Source organism: Saccostrea cucullata, unplaced genomic scaffold (assembly GCF_032062105.1).
Source record: "Saccostrea cucullata isolate Sc308-1 unplaced genomic scaffold, CSIRO_AGI_Scuc_v1 ctg11764, whole genome shotgun sequence".
Classification (NCBI taxonomy): Eukaryota; Metazoa; Mollusca; class Bivalvia; order Ostreida; family Ostreidae; genus Saccostrea; species Saccostrea cuccullata.
Genome location: NW_026922946.1, coordinates 435 through 18,353, shown reverse-complemented (window position 1 = coordinate 18,353; position 17,919 = coordinate 435). Strand labels below are relative to the sequence as shown.

The 17,919-nt window shown below is 33.2% G+C and overlaps 1 long non-coding RNA gene across 1 annotated transcript; it reads left to right on the top strand.

Annotated features, from left to right (window-relative positions):
* The first annotated feature begins 1,982 nt into the window (after positions 1-1,982).
* LOC134262851 (uncharacterized) lies at positions 1,983-4,012 on the top strand. Its single transcript, XR_009991125.1, has 3 exons — positions 1,983-2,086; positions 3,186-3,336; positions 3,815-4,012. It is a non-coding gene; the product is annotated as an uncharacterized LOC134262851 (long non-coding RNA).
* The last annotated feature ends 13,907 nt before the right edge of the window (positions 4,013-17,919 follow it).

Here is a 17,919-nt window from a genome sequence, read left to right as displayed (position 1 = left end):
AGTAGACTACACTAAGATACATAATTCTGTGTATGGGTTTTTGATTTCGATGAACGGTGTTGCCGTGGTTACGAAAAATAGAAATTTCTGTGAAATTCTTTCAAAATGCTACTCCTCCTACAGTTTTAGTCTGATTTCAATATAACTTGGCACACAAGTAGACTACACTAAGATACACAATTCTGTGTATGGGTTTTTGATTTCGATGAACGGTGTTGCCATGGTTACTAAAAATAGAAATTTCTGTGAAATTCTTTCAAAATGCTACTCCTCCTACAGTTTTAGTCTGATTTCAATATAACTTGGCACACAAGTAGACTACACTAAGATACACAATTCTGTGTATGGGTTTTGGATTTCGATGAACGGTGTTGCCGTGGTTACTAAAAATAGAAATTTCTGTGAAATTCTTTCAAAATGCTACTCCTCCTACAGTTTTAGTCTGATTTCAATATAACTTGGCACACAAGTAGACTACACTAAGATACACAATTCTGTGTATGGGTTTTTGATTTCGATGAACGGTGTTGCCGTGGTTATGAAAAATAGAAATTTCTGTGAAATTCTTTCAAAATGCTACTCCTTCTACAGTTTTAGTCTGATTTCAATATAACTTGGCACACAAGTAGACTACAATAAGATACATAATTCTGTGTATCAGTTTTTGATTTCGATGAACGGTGTTGCCGTGGTTACTAAAAATAGAAATTTCTGTGAAATTCTTTCAAAATGCTACTCCAAATACAATTTTAGTCTGATTATAATATAAATGTGGCATGCAAGTAGACTGCACTAAGAACATAAAGAGACTTAATCAAGGATCATTATTCTATTTATTGCTGTTGAAAAGTTTCAATTTCCAACTGCTTAAGTACTTTTCTCTTCCTTTGCTATAAGTACAAACCAGTAGAGCTTCAGTCTCGACAGAGACTTCTGGTTTCTTCCATCCCGGTTGTTGCTAATGCTATTACATAATTAGTTTAAATTAGAATGTAATAGTACTTGGACATAATTTATCATTTCAGAGAGAAGAAAACTGCGTGACTTTAAAAGAAAACCAGTGAGATAAAATCATAGAAAATGTATGATGATTCGGGTGATCATTTGGTAAGTGGTAATTCATTCATGATTCGTATGTATATGACAATTGCCTGAAAAAAAAGATTCTAAATTTTATTTAAATACTGAACTGTGGTATATCAGCTGTGAGCTACAAGAAGTTTTATGTAAAAGCTAGGGCTGAAACAATTTGCCCCCTCCATGTTATGTGTGTATTGCTATGATTGACATACAAGCAGTTCTCTAATACATACACTTCAATAAAACTTTGTCGTCTTGAACCTGAATTGAACAGGAAAAAACTCTGAGATCTCTCCAAAATTTAAATGAAAAAAAGGAAATGCTTATTAACTGATTTCTTGCTGGTCAGTATTTTGATTACTTAAAGGAAGCTCTAAAAACTGCACACTAAAGAGTTCTAGTTTAATATCAGGTAGTTTTATGAAGTTAGAGTGATCTGCCCAGAGATTAAGATTATGAAAAATGTTATTTTACAGTCAGATTATTTTTAATAGATTAGATTATTTTTAGCATTATTTAAAATTAAAAAAATAGGAAATTTATAGTTATTTTCATAAATTTTTCCAGTGTAAGTAAACAGCAATGATTTCTGCTTACAGATAGTCCATTGTCTTTGAAAATTTCTTGGGGAAATGAGGCACATACCATATGTTCTAAATGAATAAAAAAGGCTCATTATGCACATATTTATATGAAATATGATAGATTTTTTTCTCTTCAAGGAATAATTCCTGCAAGTCACTAAGTTTTTAGAGTTTCCTTTATTTTATAGATATTCAATGAAATTATTTGAAGTATTAAATTTTGGTAAATTTTATGATACTAAAAGGTTATATGAATGAAAAAAACAGCATGCGTGTATGACAATAGGGTTTAAATTTTTAATGTCTCTTAATTTTTCAGTGACATTAAAACAGGAATTGTCATCACCAATAGACGAATTTCACATTCCTAAGAGTTTTCTCCAATTGGCGGCGTATCGCTCATTTTTCCCACTTTGTCCTTTGTAAGTTACTTGTTAAATATTTTCAATCTTCAAAAATATTGGACAATTACGATCTGTATCTGTATTGCCAGAGTATGGTGGCAACATGAAAATCATAATGAATATGTTCATACAGATTTTATTTCTAAGATATTGTCCCTCAAAGTTGATATGGTTAAAGAGGGAAAACAGCGTCTTTAGCCGGTTGACCCCAGATCGACTCTGCGAAGGGGAACAACTTTTGTAAATGTGAAAGTCCTTTATACAGGGTTGTGGTTAACAATTTACATCTTAGGAGCCATGTGGGCCCCTTACTTTTCAAAGTTTAGGGGCCCACAATTTGATTTACGGGCCCACATACCTCATCAACAAAATATTTGAAAATGCTGCTTTTCTTTGTATATATAACACTTTATTTTTCATAAATAAATAATAACATTCAAATTGAACACAGGTAAAATAATTTATTTAATTAATTACCCCAACAATAAAACGCCACATTATTGGTTTTACTAGGGCATACGTCTAGGTTACACAAGTGCTTGTATCGTATACAAATGTAATAGTTTGCACACGACACCAAAAGTCATCGTTGGCGTTGTGTTTGTTATGAAAAAAGGAAGTGGATTATAAAAATACAAACAAAGCATAGTCATGTTCCGGGAACAAGACGCTCGCCATGTGGGCGATCAAATATTGATTTCTTCATCGCCTACTTGAAATTTTAATCGCATTGGTGAGTGGGCGAGTGGTTTATATAACCACAACCCTGTTATGGTATATCATATAGATCTAAAACTGACTGAATTTTGATCAGCCAATTCATGAACATGATGAATGGATGTAAATAATGTTGGTCAATATATGTAAAAAAAAAAATTAAATTACTTGTTTATGTATACATTTGTGGTATCTCTCCCATTGAAGTTTATAAACTTGTTATTTATTTCTTAAATAAACTGAGCGTACATGCAATACCGGTATAAAATTACTCATAAGATACATGTATACTTAAACCATGATAAAATCATATGTGTCCAATGCAGCATATGATAAATCATTAACATACAAGTACATGTGTATATATACTGTAATACATTATATATTGCATTATTTTTAGGTCCTGTTCTGTGGATGCCCTAAGACAGTGTCTACCCATCACTCCATCTGAAATCACTTGTTCTGTGCATATTTCTCTCTCAGACTTAAACTACAGAGAGCCTGTGGATAGAGGATGAAGAGTGACCTTGGACTAATTTTCTAGGTCAAAGGTCAGTATCAAAATCTACTGTATATCTTTATTTAAAATCGTAGTCCAGAGTATATTTCTCCCCTGGTGTAATCTAGCTTTTGTGCAATAGGGTGGAGGGTCTGCAATGATCTACAACCAATTTCTAGGTCGAATATCAAAATTTAAAAAAAAATCTCTCCCTAATATATTTGTTATTATAAAGGGTATGTTTTCTCTCAAACTAATCAAACTTAAAGCAGGGTTCTTAGTATGAGATACATGTAGTAATATATTCTCAATGACATAATAAGGCTGAAAACATTATTTATATTATGTTATTTTTTTTTCACTTATCATAAAGCATTAAATATTAAAGAGATACATTAAATGCTGAAATCATGGAAAGTATTTATTGATATTGGTATATTAAAGGACATTGACTGATCTTTCAGATTTCTAAGTTATATTCAAGCATTATAATTCTGACATCATATAATAATTTTGTATGAATATTGCAGATCATAGGTGATGTGAAGAAAACCAGGAAACTGATGTTGAAAGAAGTACTTAATGACCCTTATGAATGGACTTAAATGTGAAAGACTGTTCCATTGTTTATCTAAGATATATGAATTTATTTAATATTTTGATATCATTGAAAAATTCAGTTACAGTTTTTGTACATCAAATGAATTATTAAACATATAAAATGGTAATGCTTTTTTCTTTTACATGTAATAAATTTTTTTGATAGATTTTTAAAAGAATACACATTATTTCACATTGCTTCCTTTAGAAAAGTTAGGGAGTCTTGAAGTTTTCCAGTAAGTTCCACCAGGAATGGGACTCCAGATAATTCCACAAAGTTTCCGCCACACAGAAAGTGCTACACAAGTTCCATATAGTTTCCTGAGTCAAGGAAACTTCAGGAATCATAAGGTTTCACGAGCTTCCATGTAGTTTCCCATAAAAGAAAACCTTAAGATTCCATCAAGTTTCCATTCCACGGAAACCACTACGCTCATATTCCATATGGTTTCCTGAGTCGAGGAAACTTTAGGAATCGTTAGGTTTCCCGAGCTTCCATGTAGTTTCCCATATAAGGAAACCTAAAGATTCCATCAAGTTTCCATTCCATGGAAACCACTACGCTCCGATTCCATATGGTTTCCTGAGTCAAGGAAACTTTAGGAATCGTGAGGTTTCCCGAGCTTCCATGTAGTTTCCCATAAAAGGAAACATAAAGATTCCACCAAGTTTCCATTCCACGGAAACCCCCTACGCTCCGATTCCATCAAGTTTCCTGATTCTGGAAACCAGTGGAATCTTCAGGTTTCCCATTACGGGAAACTACATGGATGTTCGGGAAACTTCAAGTTTACAGAGGTTTCCGTGGTTCGGGATACCTTATGGAATCGGAGCGTAGGGGGTTTCCGTGTCACGGAAACTTGGCGGAATAACCTAGCATCCGCTACGGAAACCACTGGGAAACATGATGTAAACTTGAGGTTTCCATGTGGTTTCCATAAAGTTTCCCATGATGGGAAACCACTTTTTTCACCCAGTGATGGTATATATACCATCCTTTCTTTTCCGACCTGGATTTTTCTTTAGTATGGTTGTACAGTCTCTGTACTTAACTTAAGTAATAAAAATCATCTTTATTGTTGCATACTCTTTTGCATTTATTATGTTAAAAATAGCAATGTGTGCAGTAGATAAGCAGAATCGAACAATTTAATAAGTCATGAGACCATGTTAAAATAAATGTATATTATCTTAGAAGAAATAATTCAACAATTACTGTAGATCTTAAATATTAATTATACCCGCACTTTCTAAAGAAAGTTCGGGTATATTGTTGTTACTCATGTCCGTCCGTCCGTCCTTCCGTCCGTCTGTCACACTTTTCTTCCCTGAACTCCTCCTACATTTTTCACAGTAGCTTAATCATCTTTTGGGAGATGGTTGGGGGTGTCATGTAGATGTGCAGTAAAGTTTCGGAATTTTGATTTTGCCCCAGTGGATCAAATGGGGGTCGAAAAATGACGTTTTTTATGCTAAAAGCCCCGTCTTCCCTGAACTCCTACATTTTACTCAGCAGCCTAATCATCTTTTGAGAGATGGTTGGTGGTGTCATGTAGATGTGCAGTAAGGTTTCTGTATTTTGATTTTGCCCCGGGGGGTCAAATGGGGGTTAAGAAAAATGACGTTTTTATATGTAAAAAGCACCGTATTCCCTGAACTCCTCTTACATTTGACCAAGTAGCCAAATCATCTTTTAAGAGATGTTTGGTGGTGTCATGTAGATTTGCAGTAAGGTTTCGGAATTTTGATTTTGCTCCGGGAGGTCAAATGGGGGTCGAAAAATGATGTTTTTTATGCAAAAAGCACCTTCTTCCCCGAACTCCTTCTACATTTTACACAGCAGCCTTATCGTCTATTGAAAGATGGTTTGTGGTTTCATGTAGATGTGCAGTAAGGTTTCGGAATTTTGATTTTGCCCCAGGGGATCAAATGGGGGTCGAAAAATGACGTTTTTTATGCTAAAAGCACCATCTTCCCTGAACACCTTCTACATTTTACACAATAGCCTGATCATTTTTTGGGAGTTGGTTAGTGGTGTCATGTAGATGTGTAGAAGGGTTTCGGAATTTTGATTTTGCCCCGGGGGGTCAAATGAGGGTCAAAAATTGATGTTTTTTTATGCAAAAAGCCCCGTCTTCCCTAAACTCCTCTTACATTTTACTCAGTAGGCTAATCATCTTTTGGGAGATGGTTGGTGGTGTCATGTAGTTGTGCAGTAAGGTTTCGGAATTTTCATTTTGGGGGAGGGGGGGGTGTCAGATCGGGGTAGAATTTTTTTTAATTTTTTTTTTTTTACATATATTTGATATGTTTTATCACCCTGCTTTAAAGAACTTCCCTAATATCTTATGCTGCAATAGCTTTAAACCATGATCATTTAGAAAATGATTGGATTGTTTTGCGTATGTGTAAAATGGTTTCAAAATTTGAATTTTCATGTGGATGGCAAAAAGGGGGAGGAAAAATATTGCCCCTCCCTAACCCTGGGGGTCATGATTTGTACAAACTTGAATCTACACTTCTTGAGAATATTTCCATATTAATCATGCTCTTGGTGTTCTTGAAAAGAAGAATTTTGAAGATGTGTTTCCTTTTATTCCTAAATAAAACTTGGATCCCTAATTGTGGCCCGACCCTAGCCTGAGGTGATGATTTGAAAAACAAGAAATAAGTCTATAGGACATGAATGTCCCGCCAGATGTGTATTACTAATGGTACATGAAAATTTGTATTAGTGTATAAAGTTTGATGAAAATATTTTAAACAGTTTTTTTTCAGAATTGAAACTAAAATATAAATAAATTGGATATAGATAATAAATTCTCATCAAATTATGTATAAGTGCATGCTAAACATAAAAATGTCTTAAATTATTTCTTTAAAACTAAGCAAAATACAAATTAAAGAGGAGGGAGGTCAAGGTTACAGGAATCTGCAAGATGAAGTTTTTGATGCAGCTGAATAGCTCTCACTAATACATATCAGCATATTGTGTTTGATAAAAATATCTTGAATAATTTAATGAAACTGAGCTTAACACTTTGTTTTAAGAAAAGAGAGGTCAAAGGAAAGGTTGGGGTCAAAATGTTGTTCTAGCTGAAAAGCTTACATCAGTGTGAATTTACTATTAGCATATGAAGTTTGATAAAAATATAATTAATAGTTTATTTAAAACTTAGATAAACACATATTTTAAAAAGTGAGGTCAAGGTCAAAAGAAAATTCAAGGTCAAAATAAGTTAATGCAATAATAGCTCTCATCAGTATGTATTAGCATATGAAGTTTGATAAATATATCTTGAATTGTTTATTCAAAAATCATCTAGTCTTTGACATTAATTTTAGAAAAGTGAATTACATGTGAAAAGACTTTTCTAAATATATCATGACTTTTGACTCTGTGATCTTGACCTAGAAGTTTTTATATTAAGTCTTTTCACATGTAATATACATGTATAATTTAAATGCCATATCTTTTCTCTTTCAAAATGATTAATTTAAAATGTTATTTTTTAGAAAGTAGGAAAAATTTTAAGGTCAAGGTATCACTTGGGTTAAAAAATCGAAGTACATTTAGAAAGTTTTGTGGTAATGTACATGTGAAATATGAAAGCCCTATCTCTAATTATTCAAAAGTTATGACCAAGGTTAAATTTATTGTGACAGATGCACATACTGTCAAAGATGGTCAGACTGACAGACAAATAAGATTTAATGTTCCTTCCATTTCCCCCAAAATGGGGGACAATAATGCCCTTGCTGTTCTTGAGAAGAAGATTTATGATAGAAAAAATCCCCTGCATATTTCTTAACGCAAACCAATATTGTGTTTTTATGTCATTTAATTGTTTGTTGTTAAACATCCCTCTCAGGAATTTTTCACTCAAATGGAGACACCACCACTTGAAAAATAATGAGGACAAGTCAGATTTGAGGTCAGCATTCATTTTAGGAGTTTTCAACCATTAAGACGTAAAGAGACATGAACTCTATCCTTCCCCTCACCCCATCCCAGACCCCTGTTTATTCATGACATGTATGCAAACTACAACTTGTTTTTACATTTAAAAAAAAATTTTAATAGCCTATATACAAATACTTTAATGTGGTCCATCTCTTTGAATGATTTTCATTCCTAATTCTAGAAGGATAGGTTGATGAATAAAATGTAAAGCAATCTTATCATTGATGCACTTTTATTTAATTTAATGCAGTCATATTGTGAACATTTCCAGTTAGAATCATTAGGAGAGTGGGGATGACCTCCAGGGGGTTTAAAACCTTTATACCATTAAATTTACATAACATAATAACACAAAAGCAAAATTATGTATAGTCAAATGGAAAAAGTTTCCTACTATTTAGGAGTCACATGATCATTTGTCATTACTGTTTACAGGGACTACAGGGACAGGGAGTGGATTGGGAGACACCCCCCCCCCCCCCTAATTTGCAGTACTATAATATATACTGAAGAAAATAAAAACGACTTTGGATGCCCTCCACCCTAGAAAACAGACACCACCATAACTTCTCCTTTTATTTGCTTCTCAGGAAATTCTGGTCTGGAAATCCCCCCTCCCTCCCAGAAAAAAAATTCTGTATCTTGTAACTGTAACGTCGATAACGGGCGATAACTCTTCAGAATGTGAAATTCGTCTTATTGCAGCATTGGATGACCTTTGCTCCTTTAAACTTTAACCTAACCAGTTGCATTTCAGACTATTTTACCCAAATCTATACCAAAACTTGTACTTACCGACTGCCATAGGTCCCGTCAACTTGAAGTATAATCCAATTAAAACACAAAATAATTCCTACTGACATACATGCAATGATGTGTACACAACACTAGTACTGCACGTGCAGTGCTAACTAAAAATGATAATGGTAAAACTAGTACTTAAGTTGGGTACGTGACGCAAGCCCAATGTGATGCAGGTCTTCAGATACATTTAATGTATAAGAACAAATTTAAAATTATTATTTACAAAAGATGTTTTATCTTAACTCTGCCATCTAGACCTATTTCCAAAAACAGGAAAATAGGGTGTGTTTGTGTTTGTCTGTGTTGATGGGAGATGCGTGGGGTTGACTAAATTGATTGGGTATACATTGTATATGGCAGCTTTCAAGGTGTTTCTGCCTAATCAAATATAAAAAAGTTTGTACATTTTGAAAAAAAAATCATCAAAAACGCTTTACACTAATTTGAATAATATTATTTGTTGTTGATCTATATGAGAAAATAGATTTAAAAGTTCCAATTATGGGCCAAAAATTTATAAACCCCCCCCCCCTTTATCAAACCTAATTTACATCATTAATTAAATTCTGTTGTTTAATTTCAGACTGGTAATGAATTACGAATATGAAATACCTAAAAGATCGAGGCCCATGGGTCACATGGTCACTTGAGAATATTATGCTCAATTTGATGAATACATGGAGGCCCTATTATGTAAATTATTGAATTATATTGACTTCTTCCTTGGTAAAGCCCAATTTAAAGGAGTGTGCATTTAGAGGCAACCACCTTAGTGCGGGTATCTAGTTTGTTATTCCAATCTAGCATTTATATTTCTGTGGCATAAAGTCTGAAATATAATATTCAAAACTTAGTTTACCTTTTCGAATTAAATCCTTGGATAATTTCGTTACATTATATGTAGAGACGACATCCACTTTGAAGGAAACAGGATGCGCAGTCTTAATATGGGATCCGGTAAGTTTCCAAAACCAGCGAGAACTCTGTAGGTGTTGATGAAGTTTTGCTGCAATGTTTACACAAATAAATTGCTGAAATTATATTTCAAACAAATGCTTACGTTTAAATAAAGCTGCAATATTTGAATGTTTGAGTCTAAAAGTGAATTAATCTTTTCAAAAGTGTCTGTCAATCCAATACAAGTATTCTTGTCAGTTTCAAAATACAAGTAACTCTAAACAGCTAATTAAAAAAAAAAAACAACTTAACATTACTTTATTCTTTCAATTCACTTTAGGGTTCAATCATCTCGTACTGCATTAGTCAAAGTGTAAAGTAAACAAAGGGAACTCTTATTTTATGCTGCACCAAATATGCTGTATTAATATTTCTTTTTTCCCCAAAAATAATTAATATATAGTCATACCAAATAATGATAAACATAATGCATTCGTATTAAACACAGAATTCACACCCTACAAAGTCGAAAAAGTTCGTTACTGTGCTACATGTATACGTACTCCTTTTTCACCAGAGCATTATTATAATTTTTTACAAGCTGTATCTTAGAACGGGAATTCTGTATTAGCTTTATAAAATAGAAACAAGAAAATGTGTAAAAATCAAGTAAAAGCATAAATTTAATGAACATTTCATCGACAATTCATAAATATTTTTGAAAATTTACCTTTCAGTGATGGAGTAACCTTATCGCCACTCGAGTAAACCCATAAAAGGACAAAACACAAGCTTATTTGTTTAACAGACTTCATTTTGCGCTATGCACGGTAGATTCATGGGTGTTTTTATACATAAGTTATAGAAGGCAATATATTCATTATTTTGAAAAATGATACCCTTTTCATGCAAGGGAAATCGATTCTTTGAAAATGCCAATACACCTTTACTTATTTGTATGCATATGTATTTGTATATTCAATAATTAAATATGTTAAACTCGGGAAAGCTTTGATTTATTTTTCATTTCTCTTAATTAACTTTCCTATTAAAGGACATTGTAGTGTACGGGATTTTATAAAATCAATTTGTGCACAAATATATATATTTTCATTTGCATACATATGTATAAAAATTTAACGTGTGAATGTGTTTTATATATGAACACTACAAATGTTTATTTTACGAAATTAATCGCACAAAGTATATATTGAGTGATGGGCTTAGCTTAATCTGCATGACCTATACAAAACAAATTTAAAGCTTGTCCAAAATATGTGTACATTTTAGCTATTAAGAAATAAAATTTGCAAAATTTTTAAAACTTGTCCAAAATATAAGTGTACATTTTAGCTATTAAGAAATAAAATTTGCCAGTTTATAAATACCAATACAATGCAACAAATGGAAAACACGAACATTTTTGAAGCTCAAAAGTCCATTAACTCATACAAAATGGGAGCAGAGCAAACACGTGTATAAATCATGTAGAACGGGGTGAGGGTGCGCTTTTAATGTATTTATGTGCTCTTAAATACCAAAACTGATGAACAATTCGGTTCATATGAAACTGAAGCACATTTGCAGCTCTGTTCTGCAGCATGTTAAATAATAAAGAGAGTGTGTGTGTGTATAGAGCATTTATTACAAACATGACAAATGCCAAATGAAATTACATATTTATAATTTCAGAATGCATATAGAGCATTTATTACAAATGCCAAATGAGATTATATATTTTACAATTTCAGAATGCAGCAGAAGGTGGGGCCCAAAAAATATCCTGAACCTTATACAAAAGAAAACTAGTACATACATGTATATTTTCTACAACAATAACAATAGAAACCCCTTATAAATACAAAAGAAACTAGTATATGTATCTCTACAATGACAATAAGTATGGAGGATTTAGGGGGTGGAGGTGGGTAAAATTTGTAAACCACATTTTGGGAGCCAAAAGTTATTTTGTGTGTGTCAGAAACAGTTCAATAAGCGGGGGAATACAGCTTATATCAAGCATTTCCATGAAATTTAAATAGTTAAGGGTCTTGAGTTTTTTATATGAGGTCATTGAATAAATTAATTAAAGCACCAAAATTGACCTAAAAGTAGAACAATGAAAATCATAGAGATAACGGACTTCCAAAACATCAGACGTTGGATCAGGAGCAATGGATGAGTGCGCATCCCTTGCTGACCTGTCAACCCGCTGTGTACTCCTTGTCATGATTGGGTAATATTAGAAAAATCCGTCGACAAGTCGGTGTAAATAATGGCCTTAAACAGTTACAATAAAAAACGCCAGTCTGCAATTGTCTAAATGGTAAATTCTCAATCCTCAATGACACTTGATCCCTCCTCTGATGTTTTGGAGGTCCTTAATTGTTTGCTCTGCTCCTATTCTGTATAGTTTCTGGACTTCTCAACTTGAATATTGTTCTGTATCTCAAATTTATATCATATCATCTAAATGATGTTCACAAATACATCTATGAGCCAAGTTTCATAGCGGTTTCAAGAGCACCTTACAAAATGATGACTTTAAACGAAACAGCCAATATAACATAATTATCAAAGACCTATGTATATAATAAACAAATGCTACGTATTTTAGTTTAATGTTTTATTCGAGTTGGCAGGTATTGTCCACAGTGGTCTACACAACAGTGGGGCAGCCGGCAAAATGGCATACCCCCAACATCAACATAAGTTGTGCCCTCCCTGACGGGAAAAGTAGCACGCTGGGTTGACCTCATTCGTGCTACGGACACATTTCAACACAAATTATCTTTTATAATTATATTATTTTGCTTTAGCTTTAAATTGTATAAGATATAATTTTCAAAGTCAACATCACATATATCAACATCAACCATCACATATATCAACATCAACCACAAAAAGTCAACAAAATCAACAGTTCAATGGTTAAATTGAAGGTGACGATTTCGCAAACACGACCACTGTGAAGTATAGTTTACTGTCTTTCCCCGAACTCCTCGAATGGATAATTCGCCAAATTGACCCTTGTCATGCATGGTATTCGGCCAGAGATCATTCCTAAGGTCCCAGAATACGGAAATTCCAAAGTTCCCAGAATACGGAAATAGCAGGCAATTCAGATCAGCATCGTTAGTCTCCTTCAACGAAATCTCTAATATCTGAAAAGACAAAAACAAAAACCCACAGCAGAAAAAGATTCTCAATAACATTTGCACAACTCTAATAAATTTGGTATAACCAAATGATGTAAAACAATGAAAAACGTTATTTAAACAAACAAAAGTAGAAAGGGTATATACTTAACACCTAGCTAAAGTGGTTGAGGTGGGAGGGTATTTCATAAAACAAAAACATAAATCGGATACTTTCATCACCCACCTTTCACTTTCATTGATGCATAGAAAAGGGGAGATAACCCGTAAACCTAGTGACTAATTACCGACACTGTATGGAGGGATAAATAAATTCCGGCTTATCACATTTATTAGTTTTTTCCACAAAAAGGAGGTGAATGATGACATATAATAAAAGGATAGAGCTTTGATAACGGCGCATATTGTGAGATGAACTCAAATATGCGGTATTATCAAAGACCTATGTATATAATAAACAAATGCTACGTATTTTAGTTTAATGTTTTATTCGAGTTGGCAGGTATTGTCCACAGTGGTCTACACAACAGTGGGGCAGCCGGCAAAATGGCATACCCCCAACATCAACATAAGTTGTGCCCTCCCTGACGGGAAAAGTAGCACGCTGGGTTGACCTCATTCGTGCTACGGACACATTTCAACACAAATTATCTTTTATAATTATATTATTTTGCTTTAGCTTTAAATTGTATAAGATATAATTTTCAAAGTCAACATCACATATATCAACATCAACCATCACATATATCAACATCAACCACAAAAAGTCAACAAAATCAACAGTTCAATGGTTAAATTGAAGGTGACGATTTCGCCACATGGGCACCGTAGGTGCCCACCGCCACCAGGTGGGGGTAGGCAACTTCAATTTAACCACCCACCATGGACTCCTAGCCTACTCAAAACCCTCAGCAACCCATCCATCGTGAACATCACTCTCTCTCATTGCCAACCCACTGTAGAACTATCCTGCATTAAAATAATTCTGGTCTCCCTTCAAATTAATTGGGCCTAACCCCCCCCCCCTCCTGAATTTATATCTTTCAAGTTACTAGTATATTGCTTTGGGTCTCAGATTCCATTATTAATAGCCAACTGGCAAGAGAGAACTATTACCTGGACTAATGTAAGAAAATTATGTAGAAAATACGTTTTATTTAGATCCCCCCTTTTTATTTATTTGTTTATAAATTTGAATTTTATTTCTTATTTAATTATTTTTAGGTGATAAAATACTTTCATGCAGAGATTAGAAACAAGATGAATGAGCACCTTTACTCTTTAACCTCCACCCTTTCCCTTTCAGCATGATTATGCTATTCCTGTATTGTTGACAATAATTTTGAAAGTGTTCACGTGCCTAATTTGTAAACTGCAGAACACGTTTTTTGATATTTGGTAAATTATGTATTTTGCCATTTTGAGGGAATGATGTTTTATATACATGTACCACTCATTTTGAAAGCGAACTCTTCAAAGCACCATTTAAAATTGATTAAATCTTGTATATAATAAGTACCTTTCAAACCAAGACACACAATGGAGGACTGTATTTGTATTTACAGCTCATTTGTAAAAGTAGTTGGACTGGAGCAGACACTGAAGGCACACATGACTAAATCCTTTATTCTAAACCCCTTCCCAGCTGATGCTCTATCAAAAATGCATGATCTTTTCACACCTAAAGTTAACCCCCCCCCCCCCCCCCCGCAAAAATATGTTATGGAATAGGTTATTTAAATAATAGACTTCAAAATATTTTTAAGGCTGTAGAAAATGGATATATGATAAAGAGCATAAAATTAATATGCTTAGTCAGTGGAAACCTAACCTATATCTAATACCCTAAAATGCTGGAGAATGTTATCTAATCTTAATACTATGAATCTTGTAACTCCTACACACATGTGGATTTGTATTTGTATCCCTTAGCTAACCTGTATTTGTACCCACTAGCTAATGCATGGATGTAAACTGCATGTACATATATATGCACCGACTAATGCATCTTAATCCCATGTGTGATAAATGTGTAAAGTAACATAAAATAATTATGCTACATGTAACTGCTCAGATGAGAGATAAACACCTATCATATTACATGCAAATGGCACCTGGGTTTGAACTGATATTTTCAATGGGAAAAACGCCCCCTGAGATATGCATATGTGTCTTAATTTCCAACAGTAAGCACATACTATTAAAAAGAAAATATTGTAGGAAATGGTTTGGATTGTAACCTAGCCTGTGGAACAATATGTGTTAACACCCCCCCCCATCCCCATCCCCGCGCTGTTAGGTAGTTAGGTAATCTCGCCTTTAGTGCTTATTAGTGATAAAGAAAACTAGTTACCTAAACAATTTACCCTTTGTGAGTTTAAAAACTGTGAATATAGAATTTTAACTATAAAGCTACTTTTATCTGTGTGAAATAGCAAATCTTAATAACTTAGAGACACAGCAGAAACCAACACTGACAAAAAGCCCCAATTTGAACCTTATAAGTCTAATTATAGCCCTTTCTATTTTATTTATTTATTGATTTATTTATTATTGTTGCACGACCATTCATACAGCATATGCCATATTAGGAAAATACATAGAAAGTACCAGCACTGTGAGCTGTGTTAAATGAGCCTGCATATGCATTGACTCAGTGTAGCACCTGAAGAACTCTGTGAATTGTCCCTCTTCCCAATGCCAAATTGAATAACGAGTAAAATTGGTAAAAGTTCAGGAAATTTGAGTTGCAATTCCTATTTTAAAGTTCACTTTCCCCAATGAGAAAGATAACTCTAAAGAATAAATGTTAATTATGTTAATTTCCTAATACTCTTGACAATTTATTTATTTCACAGTGCTTCAATTAGCCTATAAATTATTATTATTAAACTTCTTTTTATAGTCTTTTATTCGTAGAATTGTATTTCAATACCCAAAGTTCTCTTCTTGTATAAATATTAAACAAGTGACTAGACCCATGTTTTTAGAACATTGTCAGGAAATAAAAGCCCATGCTGAAATTAATCTTTGTGTAAATAATCAACATTTGTGAAATAATCTATATATAATAAATTAGTAAAACAAGTTTACCTGATTTTTCATGTTAACTTATTGTCTTAAGATGGTACAAAACTTTTCATTTACTAAACACAACTTTATAAGATACAAGGCCTTTATGCTGTTAATGGGTGAGAAGACTTTAAGGAGGCTAAGGGGTCAACAATTATTAACCACCAGATATAATTTAAATTTTGGGATATGATATCTTAAGCTGTCAACTATTATTTGGCAAAGATAAATTTCATAAATGTTAGCTTTAAAATTTGATCAGTTATATCTTTATTGAGCTCTTCTTCTAAAGGAGATCCAAATAGCCTAAAAATGGCCACAACCACCTAGCCCCTTTAAATGTAGGTGTTTATATTGTGTTATCATCAAACCTTCTCAATTAAGGTAAAGGCGCTGTTAGAGAAATTCATGATTATGCTCATGTACACTGGAGACGGCTTCCAAGGAATGAACAGCATGACCTTCTTTTATTTCCTTTATGTATAATTTTAACTACCCCAATGAACAAAATGACAACACAGAATATAAATTGCGAAACATGCCCTTCACCCCATCTTACTTAATCTGAACCCTTTGATATATATTAACCAGCAAAATAGTAGCTAGCCTTGCTAGATATTACATGTAGTTAATTGAAATAAAATTAGGGGAATCCTATTTATATCAACTGTTACTAATGAACCATTGAGGTCCTAAATTACTATGCCCACATTGTTATTGTTCTTGTTGAATCTGAAGTTGCCCTCCCTATCAAGCCCCTTAAGAGAAGTGATATCCGAATAGGCGAGGATGCTGCTGGTCCTAATATATTATTATTATGTGGATTTGACAGACAATGTACAATTCAACTCTGGTGCATGTTACCTATGCCGGGTATGCCTCCCAGATTTTACTGCCTGAATTGTTGATTGTAATGCTTCCATCCAACTGAATTTTTTGACTCAAAATCTATTTACTTTTTTAGTCATCATTCATATTTACTTACCTTGAGTTTTGTCATATAGCATGTGTACAACTGTAAATATGTCTAAACAAATACACATCTTACTTGATGTTTCATTCATATCATAAAATGCATCATTGTAATGCTACATTCAAAAGCACCAAAACTTATGTACTTTACTTCAAATTATTTTATTTCACAATTGATTACTGCCTTTGTCGCAACTGCATATCTTTCATGCCTCTCTTTGGACCCTTGTTAAAGTTTGATTGAAATTTATATACTTTAATTAGAGTTATGTCCCTTTGTGAATCTAACTATAAATAACATTTCTAAAGATTTGTCAAACTTTTATTACTTCTCAATCTGTATTTTTATTTTTTATTCACTGTTTTTAGGACAAAAGTTAGACTGGTATGGCACAGCTAGGGTAACCCTATCCTTGAACATTTATTTATTATTATTTTTTAAAAATCACTCGATATTTTAAATAAACTGATAAATGCACCAAACCCAAAGTTACAAAAGCATACTCATACTATAAGAATTATAATTATGGATATTCCCATTTTTAAATCCCCTAAAGATAGGCTAAGGGATCTAAGTAACTAAATATAGGCCACCATGTGTACGGATGTTTATTGGCAAATGACCTTGAATAAAATGGACCGAATAAAGTTGAAAATCATACCTATTTTTACATTAGCTCATTTTGTTCATATATTATTTCACTTAGTAAGTTTTTATTCATTCAAAATCTGCCGATGAAGTTGGTTATTATTTTACCACATTGTAATCTTGTACCATGTGTCAGTGTTTAAAGCATGGACGGGTGGCAAATCGATCTGTTTCAATCCAATAAAATACTTGCCATCGAGCAATATCAATGTTAATAAGATAATCTGATTTACTTCTCTGACTGAAACTTAACTTTAAAAACTGGAAATTATTATAAAATATTTCATAAAACAAAAACATAAATCGGATACTTTCATCACCCACCTTTCACTTTCATTGATGCATAGAAAAGGGGAGATAACCCGTAAACCTAGTGACTAATTACCGACACTGTATGGAGGGATAAATAAATTCCGGCTTATCACATTTATTAGTTTTTTCCACAAAAAGGAGGTGAATGATGACATATAATAAAAGGATAGAGCTTTGATAACGGCGCATATTGTGAGATGAACTCAA